We start from the raw sequence: 19480 nt of genomic DNA, 5'->3' as shown, positions 1-19480 counted from the left end.
TTCCCCCCACCCCTCCAATTCCTAATTTCCTCTCGCCAACGCAATGCACTGCATTCATAGGGTACATCCCCTGCGTGTTGGCTGACAGAAAAAAATGGCTACGTAAATAAGCAGAAATGTCGATTTTGTGAAGTGAAGATCAGCCAGAAGCATTGCAAGAGCTATCAATGCATACAGAAAGAAACACAGTTTGGTGCGGTTTATGGGCTGGTGGCATCATTGGACTGTACTTCTACAAATATAAAGCGAATCGTAATGTAACTGTGAATAATGAGCACTTCCATGAGGTGATACCCAACCTTTTTTTACTAAAAATGCAACAACTTGACTTGCATGACATGTGGTTTCAACAATACGATGCCACACAGCACGGGACCGGTCAATTGGCCCCCTAAATCGTGTGACTTAATGCCTTTAGACTGTTTTTTGTGGGTTTATATTGAAGCTCATGTCTATACAGACAAGTCCGCTTCAATTGACTCATTGAAAAACAACACTGAAGCATTAATTCGTGGACCTAAACTGTCCTATAGCTCTTTAAAAAATCACCCTTTACTTGTTTACTTAACAATTGGAGGGGGGTTGGTATCACATCAGCCCAAAATCCCAAAAACCATGGATCTTGAGTCAAATGGTTGTAATAAAATTTTGATTGAGTCCAAAACACAAGTTTTATGCCAAATTCGTGGCCCAGTGACATGGAGGGGAGCGTCCTATCCGAAACCTCCGCTCGGAGGTTTTAATCACCAATGGGACTCAAATGAAAGGTATTTAAGATTAGAAAACCTATCTGCTATCCAATTGTCGGACCAAGTTTGTGGGGACCACCCCACCAATCCCCAAAACACCCCTAAATCGGACATATTTACCGGCCATGGCAATATGGGACTCAAATGAAAGGTCTTCGCGAGTAAAATACGAATTTGATATCCAAATTTGGAACAAAGTTTCTGGAGGTCCACCCCTTCCCCAAAACACCCCTCAAACAGGAATTATTTACTGGTCATGACAATATGGAGCTTAATTAAAAGGTATTTGAGTGTAGAATACGAATCTGATATCCATATGTGGGACCGCCCATCCCCGAGAAAATACCCCAAAGAAGAGATAATGGGTTGCCCAAAAAGTAATTGCGGATTTTTCATATAGTCGGCGTTGACAAATTTTTTCACCGCTTGTGACTCTGTAATTGCTTTCTTTTTTCTGTCAGTTATCGGCTGTTACTTTTAGCTTGCTTTAGAAAAAAAGTGTAAAAAAAGTATATTTGATTAAAGTTCATTCTAAGTTTTATTAAAAATCCATTTACTTTCTTTTAAAAAATCCGTAATTACTTTTTGGGCAACCCAATAGTTTACGACCATGGCAATATGGGACTCAAATGAAAGGTCTTTGGGAGTAAATCACGAATCTGATATCGATGTTCGGGAAAAGTGTCTATGGGGCCACCCCACCCCCATAACACCACCCAAATAGGAAGTATGTGCTGACCATTGCAATATGAGGCTAAAATAAGAGGCAGAACACGAATCACTAAGTGGTCGCCCCATTCCCCCAAAACACCCACCAAACCGGTCATGTTTGCCGACTATTTGCTGACCATTGCAATATGAGGCTCAAATAAGAGGTTGAACATGAATCACTGAGTGGCCGCCCAATCCCCCCCAAAACACCCACTAAACCGGTCATGTTTGCCGACCATGAAAAAATTGATATTTGGGAGTAGATCATGAATCTGACATCAACAACCCAAGTAGGACGTATTTGCTCACCACAGACAATGTGGGTCTTCAAGACAATGGAGCTCGCTATTCTCATAGTTTTTAGGGCCCATACCCCAAACCGAACATTTAGTGCCGGCTTTTCATTTGAATTTGGGATTGGAAAACGAATTTGATATCCAATGTTGAGGCCTATGGCAATATGGGGTTCAAATATATGAGAATAGATCACGTTGCTGATATATTTTCAGGGCTTGGTGTTTGGGGGACCACCCCACTCCCCAAAACACCCCTAAATCGGGCATATTTACCGACCATGTCAATGTGGGCCTTAAATGAAAAGTATTGGGGAGTAGAGCACGAAATTGATACCCACTTTCGGGATCAATTTTCTGGGGGTCTACCCCTTTCCCAAAATACCCCACAAACAGCAATTTTTTGCTGACCATCGCAATATGGGGCTCAAATAAAGATATTTGGGAGTAGAATACGAATTTGATATCCTAATGTATGATCAAGTATTTTAGGTATCACCCCTTCCCAAAAAAACCCCACAAAGGGTAAATATTTTTCGACCATGCCAATATGTGGCTCAAATGAAAGGTATTTGAGATTAGAAGACGAATTTGATAACCAATTTTGGGGCCATGTGTTTGGGGAACGCCTCATCCTGTAAACTCCCCCCAAAACCAATGGCAATGTGGGGTTTAAATAAATGGTATTTGCGAGAAGAGCACGATGCTGACATTTTCAGGGCCAAGTGTCTGGGGGACCACCTCACCCCCCGAAAACACCCCCAAATCTCATGACATCATGAGAATATCGGGTTGAAAAAAGTGTTTTAAGAATGGAGTACATCTTACAGTACAGGAAAATTTTGTTCCACATAAAGTAAAAGAAGGCGCTGCGGAGCGGGCCCGGTCCAGCTAGTAGCTCCCAAATAAACCGATCTCCCGATTTTATTTCTTGAGCCCCTGAAAGCCTCAAATTTCATCCGATTTGGCTGAAAATTTTGCACATTGTTTTCAGCTGTGACTTCCAACAACTATGCCGAGTATGGTTCACATAGGTCTATAATCAGATATAGCTCCCATATGTCAGAGTCCATGGTGGTGGGTTCCCAAGATTCGGCCCGACCGAACTTAGCACGCTTTTACTAGTTGAATTTTTCATTGGAATCTTTTTGTGGGAATTTTTGAGCACAATCCAACAATGTGAGACATTTGCAGTTTGCAATATGCAATCATGGCAATATTCGCATTCAAGGTTATGGCTAAATTTGAATACCTACCTTCATCATTTCACGGTCAACGAGATAGTGTTATCTTCAGTATAAATTAATTAAGTATAAATAAATAGCCCACATTGCAGTTTAAATGTTTGCAGTTCTATTATTTCTTTGTTCAAAAAGCAAACACAATGCCTTGCTTTTGACAGCTTTTCCTGTGCCCAATGTGTTTGTTAAACATTGTTGTCGCGCATTAAACAAAGTGTAGCAATGTTAACTTTTAAACAAAAATTTAGAAAATTTCACTTAGGTGAGGTTAGTTTCACTTTGCTCGAGAGTTTCAAAAATAGAAGACCAGCAGCAATTTCAAATGATTGTGCTTATCAGGTTTCTTTGTGCTTGGAATCACTTGTTGCAGATGTGACTCTTGTTTATATCCGAATACCACATCCATGTTTGGTATGACACACCGTCGGATGGGTAAACAGACACTGCAGTGACCTAGCATGTGGTTGTTCTATGGGACTGACTTTTTCTAGACCAGTTATAACATCAACAAGATTTCTCATTTTAATGGACTCTTCAATTGGTTCTGTAGTTATAGCACATAAGAAAATGTATACGATAGTGGCAATACTACAGGGTGGCTGAGACAAAGTGTTACCAAGCTCAGCATTTGCTTTTGTACTGATTTCAAAAGAAATTCAAGCGTAGTAGTGTGATTGCGCTATATTTGGCTGGAAAATTACAAGCGGCTATTGTTGGCGAACTCATACACCTCTAAGTGAACAAAATGTTGTTGCATCGCAACATTATATATTTTTAATGAAACCGATAGCTTTGCCAAACGCCATGGTGTTGAGAAAAAAAACTGCAACAACACCTAGAATGGTGTGGCGAGTGAAATTAACTGAAATCCACGTCGTAGTGGCAATCAAATGTCTCAAGATCGGAAAACATACCGTGATAGCATGTTATTGGCAAAATGGAACTATTTCTGACTGCTAGTGCGGGACACACACACAGAAGGTGTTTTAAAGTCTCTTCTTCTTCGATGTCTTCACAGCTTCTGCAAAAATCGTTGCTGGCAACCTTCAGTCTGTCAGCATGTTTTTCGATTAGACAGTGACCTGTCATGACGGACACAATGACTGAGACATCTGTTCTAGCCAATGACAGCAAAGCGGTAGACCTTTTCGAGTCTAGATTAGACCACATAGTTTTGGAATGCTCACAGCCCCCTCTTTGTGACTATCTATCATTCGTTGTCCTTCAGGCCTGGTTCCGAAAACTAACATGTCGCTAGAGGCATACCCACAGATTCCAGTATCCCTGGAATGTGTAGGGTAGTTCCTAGTCTTGCAAGCTCATCCGCTTTACAATTCCCTGGGATATCTCTGTGGCCCGGCACCCAGAACAGGTGAATTTTGAACTGTTCAGCCATCTCGTTGAGAGATCTGCGACAGTCGAGGGTGGTTTTTGTGTTCAGAAATACGTTCTCCAGGGATTTAAAGGCTGCCTGACTGTCTGAGAAGATATTTATGCCAATAAACGTAATAACATCATGTCTTAGCCATTCCACTACTTCCTTAATTCCAAGGATCTCTGCTTGGAACACAGTGGGCGGATATCTTTTTCGATATAACCAGTTCCAGATCTTTAGAGTTTACACCAAAGCCCACCTGGTCGTTTAGTTTGGAACCATCCGTATAGTAGTCTATGTAACTTCTGTTACCAAGGATATCGTAGTTCCAATAGGTTCTATCAGGAATTGTGGTACAGGAATTTTTATCAAAAAGCGGCTCAGGTAGGGTGTAATCCACACTGCCTGAAACATCGAATATTGTAGCAAGGACAACACAGTGTCCGTAGCCGCCACTTGACCAATGAGAAAGCTCCCTTAACCTTACGGCAGTGGTCGCTGCAATTTGTCTAACCACAATGTCCAGAGGCATAAGATGTAGCATTAAATTCAGTGCATCAGATGGTGTCGTCCTCAATGCGGCTGTGATGCACAAACAAGCCATCCTTTGAATCCGATTAAGTATTGAGCAGTAGGTGGACTTTTGAAGAGCCGTCCACCAGACCACAACACCATATAGCATAATAGGTCTGACAACTGCAGTATATAGCCAATGCATGACAGGCGGTCTAAAACCCCCAACTTTTGCCAATGGCTCTCTTGCATGTGTATGGGGCAAGAGTTCCTTTTCTTGCCCTTTGCAAAATGTTGGATGTGAAGTTCAATTTCCTGTCCAGCCAAACACCCAGGTATTTTGCACTTTCTGTAAATGTAACATTCTCTCCACCCAAGGAGACAGGTTTCACTGTAGGCAACTTGTATCTGCTGCTGAAAAGAACTACTTCTGTCCTGCATGGATTTTTACCCAGACCACTTTCGGTAGCCCACTTTGCTGTTGCACGTAGAGCTTCCTGCAGTATATCTCTTAGAGTGCTGGGAAACTTTCCCCTAACCGCAATTGCCACGTTATCAGCATACGCAACCTCTTGTACTCCTTTTTCTTCCAGAGACAATAATATTGTCTTAATGGTTATATTCCAAAGTAGAGGAGACAGTGCATCTCCTGGAGGTGTTCCTCTGCTGACCCATCTTTTTAGATCCACAGATCCCAAGCCCGCCGTAATGCATCTTTTAGTAAGTAAGTTGTCAATGAACTTTCTTAAGGTAGCCTTGATGCCTATAAACTCCAACTCCTTCATGATTGACGTCGGTTTTACATTGTTGAAAGCATCTCCATTTCACAACAAAAGGGAGGGGTTTTTTCACCGAAGGCGAAGCTGCTATATGGTTTGCAACAAACAAAGTTTGTTACGTTCAATAATAGTACTTTTAACGGATAACTTTGTAACAAAAGTACTTTGTTTGTGGTAAATATATCCCAAACGATTTATTTTTGGCGTGTATATTTGAAGTCATACAAAGAACTTGACATATGCGATGCATGGTGGAGGGTATATAAGATTCGACCCGGCCGAACTTAGCACGCTCTTACTTGTATGTCATTATTTATTATCTTGCTTAAAAGTGTCTGTAACAATTTAATGTATATTTAACACATGTAAACAAAAGCGTCTCGCTTGAAAAATGCATCAACTGTCTTCGAAACTACCACATCGCAACTAATACAACCACAATTGAATTGGCTGCTCTGCGTACGTTTGCCGTTTGTGTATGACATTAACGTCATCATCGACATCAAACCCTTGGCAACCGCACACAAACATTCCCTTGTGCCCTGCAAACATTTTTGATAATTTTGGAAGAGCGATCGTCCCCGCGATGAATAAAACACATCTTCTGGAAGATTTCTCTGCAATTGTTCTTCTATGAGTCGTGAAACACTTTTCTTGGTTATCATTGGACAATCCATTGTGTGTGCGGTAGTTTTGTTATTATTCTCAAGCCTGGTACGTTTAGGGCTTGTATTGAATTATGTTATTCGATGTTTTGTTTTGTGTGGAGAACTTCCACAAAACCAAACAAAATTCTCTCTTTGGGTATACCCACACGAGGTACTTAATGGGACGAATATGATAAGTAAAACAAAATTTTTGTTTAAGTTTTCTGGTAGTTGTAACCTTTTTGAGGAACAAATTGATCTTGATATGCATTTTTAGATCTTCCAAGCGAATAAAGCCCAACTCTTCTAAAACAATATTTAATAAATATTCCAAAACACTCACTTGTTACTCGTCCAGGCAAGTAATGTACAACTCTTCTAGAAGAGTATTTCAAAAATCTTTCAAAACACTCATTTGTTACTCATCCACATGACTCTTGCGCGATTCTTAGATCTTCAAAAACTCTTCTGACATACTCGCAAGCAACTCGTATGAAAGAATCGAAGAACACTCTTGCAGAAGATTCGTCTTGAGAACACAACGCGATTGGGGAATCATACACGACTCTTAGGCAAACTTGTCCGCGATCAAAATCTTTTCCTGAAAGATTTGCAAAAGATTGTTTGACGATCGTAAATGTTTGCTGGGTAACCACCATCGCTATCAGTCATGGCCCTTTCAGTCTGCCTCTTGGCGAACATTACAATGAAACGAATATTCTCCATGGGCCTTGTCAACACCCACAAACCGTTGTCGCATTTCAACACGAACCCACTAAACATTGGACACTTGAACAATTTTTGTATGCAAACCATTTTACATGGGTATGATAAGAGAAAATTTTTTGAACAGATAGGTACGTACTTTTGTACGTAAGTGGCATGCAAAAAGGCAGTGTATTAGATACAATGTGGCAACATCTAGTTGCAATGTTGTTGTACAGAAGCATGAAGCATGAGGTGGGGGGGACCCTCCCCCTTACCCCAAAAGTACTACCCAAAGTAGTAATTTTACCTTACCCCAAAAGTACTACCCAAAGTAGTTCTTTTGTGGTAAGGGGAGTAGTAACGTCAGAACCGATTTTCTCGTAATTTTCCCATGTTGTGTAGGATGGAAGAAAACATACGCTTTATCATTTTTCGGTATCGGAAGAGGGAGGGACCCTCCCCCTTATGTCAAAAAAACTCAACCTAATATCAAAAGTGGACCGAACGAGACAATATAGGTATAAAATGAAAGGTATTGAAGAGTAGAAAACGAATATGGTATTAAAATTTGAATCAAAGTACCCATCGGGCCGCCCAACCCCAAAACAGACATATTGGACGTTCATTTCAATATGGGGCTCAAATGAAAGGTATTCCGAGGTAGATTTAAAATCTAGTATACAAAATAAGATGGAAGTATAGGGGGTCACACCACCCCTTAAAAACGCCATTAGACCCATTATGACTATATGAGACTTAGCTGAACCTATTTTCCTAAAATTTTCATAGATTGTGTACGTTTGTGTGGAAGGAAACATAGGCTATATAATTTTTAGATATCGGGTGGAGGCGGACCCTCCCCCTTACCCCAAAACGCAATCCATATCCGAAAGTGGTTCGATTAGCACAATAAAGGTATCAACTGAAAGGTATCGGAGACCAGAAAACGAATATGGTATTAAATAATGGGTCCAAGTACCCAGCAGGCCCTCCCCTCGCCCAAAACTTCTCTAGACAGATAGATTTAAAGTTCATGTCAATATGGGACTCAAATAAAAAGTATGAGGCAGTAGATTACAAATGTGGCATAAAACATTAGGTCCAACTAATGGGAGGTCGCCCAACCCCAAATACCCCCAAATGGGCATATTAGCTGATCAAGGCTATATGGGACTCAAATGAAAGGTATTAGAGAGTAGATTACGAATATGACATTAAAATTTGCGTTCAAATATAGGTGGTGCTTTTCCTCCTAAAAATACGTCAAATGGGTTATTTGACCCATAGTGACAATATGGGACTCAAATGAAAGGTATTTGAGAGTAGAAAACGAATTTGATATCCAAGTTTGGAGCTAAGTGTTTTAGGGTACGCCCTAAAGCACCCCCTAAACTGAACTTCATTTCCGTTGGGAATAGAGAACGATTTTGATATGAATTTTCAGTGCAGTGCCGGTAGCCGCCCAGCCCCAAAACACTTTCCAAACGGTTAATATTTACCGGCCATGGCAATATGGGGCTCAACTAAAAGAGATTTGGAAGTGCAGCCCGAATTTGATATCCATAATGTCTGATGGCCATTCCTTCCCTAATGAGAACATTATCCTAAGAAAGAACATCACCACCAGAAGAAGGGCCAAATTCTCACACATCAGTGAGTGCTTTCCGATTCAAGTTTCAACTCAATGATAAGGGACCTTTTTTGATAGTCCGAGTCCGAACGGCGTCCCGCAGTGCGACACCTCTTTGGGGAAAGTTTTTTAAATGACCATGCATGGCATTGTGCCTCGCAAATGGCGCCAACATTAAGAGGGGATAAACACCGCTTTGTCCGATGTTCTTGCCAGGATTCGAACGCGTTCAGCATCATGGGCTACAATGGCACGAATTCGATATCCGCATTCAGGGCGAAGTGTCCCCACCTTAAAAAGATATTAGAGAGTTAAAGAAAGCGCCACGGAGCGGGCCCGGTTCGGCTAGTAGAAAATAAATTTGGTTGTAGGGCATAATTTTATTCCGCATACCAAACTTTTAGAAGCCGAAAAAGTATGATCGAGAGACCGGCTTACACGGGAGTAAGATCAGGTTATAGATTACGTATTTGGTATAGTTGTTAAAAATCATAATGGAACACCACATGCAGAAATTTAGCCAAATCGGACAAAAGTAGTGGCTTGTAGGGCTTAAGAAGACAAATCGGGAGATCTGTTTATAAGGGAGCTATATCAAGTTATAGACCGATTCGGACCGTACTGGGCACAGTTGTTGGAAGTCATAACGGAACACCACATGCAAAATGTCAGCCAAATTGGACAAAATTTGTGGCTTCCACGGGCTCAAGAATTCAAATCAGGAGATCGATATATATCAGGTTATAGACCGATTTGGACCGTACTTGGCACAGTTGTTGTAGGTCATAACAGAAAAATACATGCAAAATTTCAGCCAAATTGGACAAAAATTGCTGCTTCCGGGTGCTCAAGAAGTGAAATCGGGTGATCGGTTTATATGGAAGCTATATCCGGTTATACTCGATTTGGACCTTACTTGGCGCAGATTTTGGAAGTCGTAATAAATCGGACAAAAATAGTGGCCTCTAGGGGCTTAAGAAGTTAAAGCGGGAGATTGGTTTATATGGGAGCTATATCAAAATCTGAACCGATATGGCCCGTTTGCAATCCCCAACGACCTACGTCGATATTAATTATCTGTGCAAAATTTCAAGCGGCTAGCTTTACGGGTTGTATCGCTATCGTGATATCCACAGACGGACGGACATAGAGAAGGATGAACGGACATGGCTAGATCGACTCAGAAAGTCAAAACTTTGTTTTTCGATGGGGTTGATGGACTCGAATGACCAAATGAGTATATCTCTTATACATTTTTTTTTTTTAAATAACAAGTAAGAGCTTGCTAAGTTCGGCAGGGCCGAATCGAAAATACCCTCCACCATGGATCGCATTTGTTGAGTTCTTTGCGCGGTATCTCTTTTTAGGCAAACAAAAATAATGGATAAGAATGGTTATGCCGATTCAGACCATTAGTGAATTAAAGTCATTGGGTAATATTTCAGTCCATTCTGATTAGAATTGCGCCTTGTAGGTGGGGCTCAAGATGCATAATCGGGAGATCGGTTTATATGAGAGCTATATCAGGCTCTAGATCGATTCAGATCATATTGGGCATGTATGAAGGTCATGGGAAAAGCCGTTGTACAAAATTTTAGCAAAATTGGACAAGTATTGCGCCATCTAGTGGCTCAAGAAGTCAAAACACGAGTTCGGTTTATATGACAGCTATATCAAAACATGGACCGATTTGGCCTATTTATAATTCCAACCGGCCTACGCTAATAAGATATATTTTTGCAAAATTTTAAGCGTCTAGCTTTACTCCTTTGAAAGTTAGTGTGCTTTCAACATGCGGACATGGCATACTTCGAGGTGTTACAAACAGATTAACTAGATGATTACACCCTTTATCCTATGTTGATGCGTATTTTAAGTAGACCCATTCTATTGTCTAGTTGTGACGTGTGCACAAAAGAAATATGGGTCAATCATCCAAGAATTAATCCCATCATTCCACAGCAAGTGCCCTGTGACGATTTTCACCTCAATATATTTCACTTTCAAGACTTGAATGTACCACCTGGGGGAAGAAATAACAGACGGAAGCTCTAATTCTTGGAAGATTTTTTTTTTTAATTTATGTTTAATTATTATGGACACACCATACATTTGTCCACCCTCTCTATCTCGCATTGTCACTCAAAGTTGTCTCTTGAAATAGCCATCTAATAAATTGCAAAAAAAAAACATTTTGCACTCACTTACACTAGGTAAAACTATTACCAGACACTTTAGCTCTCTTAAACTAAAGCAAAAAGTTTTTGCCAATATAGCTTTTGTTTGTTTATTTATTTGCTCTTACGAGTGGGGTGCATATGTAATCGGCTCTGTTGGTATACATGTACATATGTATATGCACTTCGTTTGTGTAAACATCAAAATTGTGACAATGTGTTTGTGGCACGTGTAAGCAATTTACTAAGCAAATAGATGGTGTGGTTGGGTGGGAGGGGGGATTTGAATGGGCATTAGAACATACACACACAATAAAACAACAACAATGTAAATTGCAACAATATATGTATATTAGTTTTATTTTAGATTTTCTGTTTTTTTTTTTGTGTAATACGCTGCTGCAGAGACGTTGACCGTTGCTTGGTTTAATGTCAGAGCTACCAGAGCGGTTGCTTTGCACACAGCGGTTGCCTCGAACATTTGCTTGCAGGCTATATGATTTACCTACTCTTGGTTTTCACGAGAGAGGGAGAGTGAAAGAGAGAGAGTGAGCCCGCGAGTGTTGCCAATACCTCCCCACACACATACACACACCATATTGACATATGTGAATAAGTGGGGACATACAAAAGTGCTTCCACATGTTCTCACTAAACGATGAGAATGCATTTTGGTTTGCATGCTTATAATTGTCGTTGGAGACCACTAGAACAATGAAATTTACATTTGTATGAAATAAAACAAACACTCATGAGATACTAGCTATAGACAAAGAGCGTAAGCGTATTTTTTTCTACTTCTTTAGCGCCAAACACTGCCACAGGGTCAGGTTGTCAGATGGTATATCTGTCGTATGGTATATCTACGTAAATATGTGGAGTATGCATTTGCCCATACCAATATGTTTGCCTAATGGGGATATTGCCATATATGCAACCGCCGTTTACGTTAACAGAATTAAAACATAATTGGTGGATTTTTAAAATTCTTGGAGATTTTTTCTAATGTTGAGTTAACCAAAATTTAGTTATTTTGTTTACCTGTTGATGTGGAACAGTATGCTTGTAAACACCATGTCGATGTATACTGTTAACAAATGCCTTGAATGAATGAAGCCATGACATAAGGAGGCAAAATATACACATAGCAAGCATAGAGTTGTTTTTAAGGTTTTAATCTAGTTTATATCTTCCGCTTATCCCCAAAAACGACTTTAATACTCACAAAACTATGGTAAGGTATTAAAAACAGGCTATATAACTTGAAAACTTACCCCACCATTTATTCCGCTCGGCTGGGCCGAATCTTATATACCTTACACCATGGATGGCAGTTGTAAAGTACCATGCAGGGTTCTTTCTAAAGGCATAAAACAAAAAAGCGTGATGAGAGGTCATGACAGGAAATGCTTATGGATTTCCTGTTCATATCCGTCTGTATATCCGTCTGTCTGTTGTAATCATTCTTCACCCTTCAAAAATTGAGATATTGAACTGAAATTTAGCACAGGTACGTCTTTTTGATACACAGTGGTTAAGTTATTGAATGGGCGAAATTGGACCATATTTGGATACAGCTGCTATATAGACCGATCTGCCGATTAAGGGTCTAATGGCCATAAATGCTTTATTTTTTATCCGATTTCGCTGAAATCTGAAACAGTGGGTTGATTTAGGCCTCCCGATATCTGACCTAGTTATGGTTCAGATCGGACTATATCTAGATATAGCTGCTATATAGACCGATCTCCCGATTAAGGGTCTAATGGCCATAAATGCTTTATTTATTACCCGATTTCGCTGAAATTTGAAACGGCGAGTAGCTTAAGGCTTACCGACGTCTGACCCAAATATGGCTCAGATCGGACTATATTTGGATACAGGTGCCATATAGACCGATCTGCCGATAAAGGGTCTAATACCCATAAAAGCTTTATTTATTACCCGATTTCGCTGAAATTCGAAACAGTGGGTAGTTTTAGGTCTAACGACATTCTCCCAAAATTTTGCACACATAAGAGGACGTTGAATAAAACACCCCATGCTAAGTTTGGTAAAGATCGGACCAAAATTTAGGCTTCTACAGCCTTAAAAGGTCATATCGGATGAAATATATATATGGAAGCCATATCTAAATCTGAACCGATTTTTATAAAATTTTGCACAGATATGAGGACGTTGAATAAAACACCCCATGCCAAATTTGGTAAAGATCGGACCAAAATTTTGGCTTCTACAGCCTTAAAAGGCCATATCGGATGAAAGTTATATATGGAAGCTATATCTAAATCTGAATCGATTTTTATGAAATTTTGTGCACATATGAAGACGTCAAATGTTGCAACTCATGCTAAGTTTGGTAAAGATCGGACCAAAATTTAGGCTTCTACAGCCTTAAAAGGTCATATCGGATGAAAGATATATATGGAAGCCATATCTAAATCTGAACCGATTTTTATAAAATTTTGCACACATATGAGGACGTTGAATAAAACACCCCATGCCAAATTTGGTAAAGATCGGACCAAAATTTTGGCTTCTACAGCCTGAAAAGGCCATATCGGATGAAAGTTATATATGGAAGCTATATCTAAATCTGAACCGATTTTTATGAAATTTTGTGCACATATGAAGACGTCAAATGTTGCAACTCATGCCAAGTTTTGTAAAGATCGGACCAAAATTTAGGCTTCTACAGCCTTTAAAGGCCATATCGGATGAAAGATGTATATGGGAACTATATCTAAATCTAAACCGATTTTTATAAAATGTTGCACACATATGAGGACGTTGAATAAAACACTCCATACCAAATTTTGTAAAGATCGGACCAAAATTTTGTCTTCTACAGCCTTAAAAGCCCATATCGGATGAAAGAAATATATGGGAGCTATATCTAAATCTCAACCGATTTTTATAAAATTTTGCACACATATGAAAACGTTGAATAAAACACCCCATGCCAAATTTTGTAAAGATCGGACCAAAATTGAGGCTTATACAGCCTTAAAAGACCATATCGGATGAAAGATATATATGGGAGCTATACCTAAATCTGTAGCGATTTCGTTCAAAATCAATAACGTTCGTCCTTGGGCCAATAAAGAGTCTAGTGCAAAATTTCATAACAATTTGACAATAAATGCGACCTGTAACTTGATCACAAGAATACATGGACAGACAGACGGACATAGCTAAATCGAATCAGAAAGTCGATCGGTATACTTATTAATGGGTCTAGCTCTTCTCCTTCTAAGCATTGGAAACAAATGTACAAAGTTATAATACCCTGTACCACAGTGGTGGTGTGGGTGTACAAATAGTTAGATTTGTTAGCCCGAAGGAGTTGCTGCCGATCGCATCTGCGAACGGCCAACCGAAAATCATTTTCATCGAGCATGATGTCAAAATAAATGTGGCTTGTTTCATTGTTTTTATCGAGCCTTATATCAAAGTAGGTCGGGCCCAATAGTCCCCTCGTCGTTACGTTTCTGGTAATGCAAATTTTGCCCATGATCATTCCTCTAAGGAACAGGGACAAACTTCTCACACTATCAATGACTGCCGTCCGATTTAAGTTTTAAGCTCAATGATAAGGGGCCTCCTTTTTATGACCGAGTCCGCATGGCGTGCCGCAGTGCGACACCTCTCTGGAGGGAAGTTTTACATGGCATAGTACCTCACAAATGTTGCCAGCATTAGGTGGGGGAAAACCACCGCTGAAAATTTTTTTCTGATGGTCTCGCCAGGATTCGAACCCAGGCTTTCAGCATCATAGGCGGACATGTTAACCTCTACGCTACGGTGGCCTCCCTGGTAGAGGGTATTAAAAGGAAACTAAATTTGAAATGAAGTCCCTGGGGCCTATTTGTGGACCCTTTAAGTTGGCCACCTGGTTTTTATGAAATTTTATTTGGGCGGCAAAAGCTAGCCCTTGTGGTCCAATTTGTGAAATATTTTTCGTCCTTCGAAAATCGTCCTTCCAAAATCCTATAAAAACAAACTCATTTGTGTCAGATATATCTTTCATCGTCTCCAAGTTATCCATGATTGTAGGTACACAAGGTTCGGCCAGGTCGAACTTGCCGCAATGCGTCTCCAACATTTTTACGCACTAAACAATGTCCCACTTGCAGTTACAGAATCTACAACATTTAAAATTTCCTTTTTTTTTAAATTCCACCATACTATGTAACGCACCTTTTAATCTTTCAATATCTTAACTGTGCTGTTTAAATCGGCTTATAAGTATCGTCGGCTGTCACGAGTCATCCACCTCAACATGTGCAACTGCAACTCATGTTGACACAGACATGTTACGCAGGCCATTCTTTGCTCGATTTGTTGATTCGCAGCAGCAACTGTGTTGTGGTCCTATGAGTAGAGTACATTGTTGCCAAAGCTTTTGCATTGGCTGTCAATAACAATTTCAGCACATAGTGTCTTACATCTTGCACTGAAAGCGTAAAAAATACAATATGGCCATCGATAAAGTGATAAGTTTATTCAATAATCTAAAAATAAAATAAGTTACAAATCCAATCGAGGAGTGAAAAAAAGAGAAGTGTGTCTGCTTCAAGGATAGCAAAGACCATGCAATCTAAGGGAGAGAAAAAGGGAAATTAAATTAAGGGAAACTATAGACATTCAATAATGCATGGCCATTGATATATTTCCTAAAGTGCATATGACTCATATTAGCCATTGTAATCAGCATTAAGGGATTGCATTGTACCCCTTACAGCTTAGCCTTTGATATGATCTTTGTGTTGAACTTGAAACTATTGGATTATTCTTTGGTCATTCATTATGCGGCGATTGAATTTGCGTAATGAGCAACAATATTTGTAAGCGATCTATTATTCCATAAGGTCGTACGTGCAAATGTTTCCATGTCAATAAAATCCATAGACATATCGATTTCATTGAATTGTCAATGAGAATCGAAAAACAAGTAAAAACGCATTAAATTCGGCCGGAATGAATGTTATATACGGTAAATCGTGCAAGTTTAACTCAAGTAAGTTGGGGTGAAAAAATGTCATTGAAAAATTCTGCCATTTATAAACCGAGGGAGAAATATTACCGAAATTCTAAATGCCTGAATCCTAGGATAGTCCATTGGCTCTACAGGAGCGTGATTAGACCAATACTTACTTACGCCTCAGTTGTTTGGTGGACTGCTATGGAAAAAAAGTGCAACCTAAGGAGCATACAACAAGTTCAGAGAACATGTTGTCTTGGCATAGGCGGAGCGATGAGGACTTTCCCTTGTGGAAAGGCTACTAAAACAACTATTTCCTTTGGGAAAGGCTATTGAAATTACCTTTTCCTTTGGTGAAGGGTACAAAAACTACCCTTTCCTTGGCGAAAGGGTACTAAAACTACCATTCCCTTTAGAAAAGGTACTTAAACTACCCTTTCCTTAGGGAAAAGGGTACTAAAACTACCCTTCCCTTTGGGAAAGGGTACTAAAACAACCCTTTCCTTTGGGAAAGGCTATTGAAATTACCTTTTCCTTTGGGGAAGGGTACAAAAAGTACCCTTTCCTTTAGGAAAGGGTACTAACATTACACTTTCCTTTGGGAAAGGTTACTAAAATTACCCTTTCCTTTGGGAAAGGTTACTAAAATTACCCTTTCCTTTGGGGACTGGTACTTAAACTACCCTTTCCTTTGGGAAAAGTTTTTGAAATTACCTTTTCCTTTGAGGAAGGGTACAAAAACTACCCTTTCCTTTAGGAAAGGATACTAACATTACATTTTCCTTTGGGAAAGGTTACTAAAATTACCCTTTCCTTTGGGGAATGGTACTTAAACTACCCTTCCCTTTAGGAAAGGGTACTAAAACTACCCTTTCCTTTGGGAAAGGGTACTAAAACTACCCTTTCCTTTGGGAAAGGGTACTAAAACTACCCTTTCCTTTGGGAAAGGGTACTAAACCTACCCTTTCCTTGGGGAAAGGGTACTTAAACTACCCTTTTCTTGGGGAACGGGTACTAAAACAACCCTTTCCTTTGGGAAAGGGTACTAAAACTACCATTTTCTTAGAAAAGGGTACTTAAGCTACCCTTACCTTGGGGAAAGGGTACTTAAACTACCCTTTCCTTTGGGAAAGGGTACTAAAACTACCCTTTCCTTTGGGAAAGGGTACTAAAACTACCCTTTCCTTTGGGAAAGGGTACTAAAACTACCCTTTCCTTTGGGAAAGGGTACTAAAACTACCCTTTTCTTGGGGAAAGGGTACTTAAACTACCCTTTTCTTGGGGAACGGGTACTAAAACTACCCTTTTCTTGGGGAAAGGGTACTAAAACTACCATTTTCTTTAGAAAAGGGTACATAAGATACCCTTTCCTTGGGGAAAGGGTACTACAACTACCCTTACCTTGGGGAAAGGGTACTAAAACTACCATTTCCTTGGGGAAAGGGTACTAAAACTACCATTTTCTTTAGAAAAGGGTACTTAAGCTACCCTTACCTTGGGGAAAGGGTACTTAAACTACCCTTTCCTTTGGGAAAGGGTACTAAAACTACCCTTTCCTTTGGGAAAGGGTACTAAAACTACCATCTCCTTTAGAAAAGGGTATTTAAGCTACCCTTTCCTTGGGGAAAGGGTACTCAGACTACACTTACCTTGGGGAAAGGGTACTTATACTACCCTTTCCTTGGGGAAAGTGTACTAAAAACAACCATTTTGGGAAAAGTACAAACCAACCCTTTCATTTCGCTTTCCTCTGGAAAAGGGTACTAAAACTAGTCATTCCTTGGGAAAGGGTTACTAAGATTACCCTTTCCTTTGGGGAAGGGTACTAAAACTACCCTTTCCTTTAGGTAAGGGTTGTTTTCCTATCCTTTCGTTTGGGAAAGGGTACTAAACAACCCTTCCTTTGGGAAAGGGTGCCCAAGTTACCCTTTCTATTGGAAAAAAGAAACAAAGCTACCCTTTCCTTCGGAAAAGGCTAATAAACTACTCTTTGCTATGGGAAAGGGTACTAAAACTACCCTTTTCTTTGGGAAAAGGTACTTAAAGTAACCTCTCCATTCGTTGTCCTCTGGAAAAGGGTACTTAAACTTATCTTTCCTTGGGAAAGCGTTACTACGATTACCCTTTCCTCTAGCAAAGGGTACTAATGCAACCATTTACTTTTGGGAAAAAGTACTAAAACTACCCTTTCCTTGGAGAAAGGGTACTAAAATTACATTTTCCTTTGGGAAAGGCTATTAAAATTATCCCTTCCATTGGGTAAGGATACTAAAACTATTTTTTTCCTTTGGCGAATGGTACTAAAACAATCACCCTTTCCTTGGAAAAGTGTACTAGAATTACCATTTTCTTTGGGAAAGCGTACTGGCATTACCCTTTCTTTTAGGAAATGGTACTAAAGCTACCCTTTCCTTTGGGAAAGGCTTTTAAAAATACCTTTTAATTCGGGAAAGGTTATTAAAATTATCTGTTTCTTTGGAAAAGGGTACTAAAACTACCTTTTCCTTTCGGAAAGTGTACTAAAACTACCCTGTCCTTTGGGAAAGGTTACTAAAATTATCCCTTCCTTTGGGTAAGGATACTAAAACTAATTTTTCCTTTGGAAAATGGTACTTAAACAAAAGGGTACTAAAACTACCCTTGACTTTAGGAAAGGGTACAAAAACTACCCTTTCCGTTGGGAAAGGGTACTAAAACTACCCTTTCCTTTGTGGATCGGATACTAAAATTCGAATCCTCCTTTGTATATATATCTTATTTTGTATAAATATATATGTTTATGTCATTATGTCTATAAACATTATGATATAATTTTATTTGTAGACTATCAGGGAAATATTTGCAAAAATATTTCAATATTTCAAACAACTTGGTGAAAGCAAAAAACATTTTATTGCCAAGCAAAAAATTGTAATGCATAATGTAGCCTCCCCCCCCCCACAAAAGTCCATCCCCACTTTGCATACATAGACGTTCTAATCTACTGGGGCAATAAATTCAAACAATTTAATACATTTCAAGCAAAAAATCTAAAACAAAACAAAAACAAAAAAAGCACTTCATCATCATAAGCATCATCGACATTACATCACCCTGTGGCTAACATGGCATCCGTAGTCGCAAGTCGCAATGGTTCACTTCCTAGGGGGATGCAATGGAATGGGAGGGAGATAAAGTATAATTTTTTTTTGTAGCTTCTAGTTTTACTGCAATTTGCATTGTGGTAGATCGCAATTGCATTGGAAATATTTGTGCAGTAATAGAAATTGGAAATTGAAAATAGTTTTTGTTTTTTTTTTTTGTGTATTAAACTACCACAACCACAATTGTGGCAAATGATTTGAATATTTGTATGGGACAAGGAATATTTTGTTAGGGGCCACCATGATGATATCATTTATCGTAAATATTACAGTGTACACATCGAAATCCATAAAGTGTCAAACTAAATTATTTGCTTTAATTTTAATTGTTTGCATTTTGGCATGGCAACGACTAGCAGTGGAGAAAATGGATGCTAAGTAGACCCATGGATAAGGAATGATTTTGTGTCGTGATGGTTGGCCAAATGTGGTTCAATCTTGACTAGATATCGGAGTTCATTTCCACAATTTGTGGAAATGAAAAGGTGGTCATTAATAAACACCAGGCGTTTTTTGGGGAGATTGCGTGC

The 19480-nt window shown here is 39.4% G+C and overlaps 1 protein-coding gene and 1 long non-coding RNA gene across 6 annotated transcripts in view; one reads left to right on the top strand and one right to left on the bottom strand.

Moving 5' to 3' along the window:
* Positions 1-3106, bottom strand: part of LOC106081005 (uncharacterized) — a 45543-nt gene extending 42437 nt beyond the window's left edge. Inside the window, exon 1 of the long non-coding RNA XR_001220293.2 lies at positions 3010-3106. This is a non-coding gene — a long non-coding RNA (uncharacterized LOC106081005). The remainder of the gene's footprint in view (positions 1-3009) is intronic.
* The window catches only part of LOC106081004 (protein doublesex), a 320938-nt gene that overhangs the window by 215089 nt on the left and 86369 nt on the right, over positions 1-19480 (top strand). The gene's annotated exons all lie outside the window — the stretch shown is intronic.

Source organism: Stomoxys calcitrans, chromosome 2 (genome assembly GCF_963082655.1).
Source record: "Stomoxys calcitrans chromosome 2, idStoCalc2.1, whole genome shotgun sequence".
Classification (NCBI taxonomy): domain Eukaryota; kingdom Metazoa; phylum Arthropoda; class Insecta; order Diptera; family Muscidae; genus Stomoxys; species Stomoxys calcitrans.
This window is presented reverse-complemented; position numbering and strand designations above follow the sequence as displayed.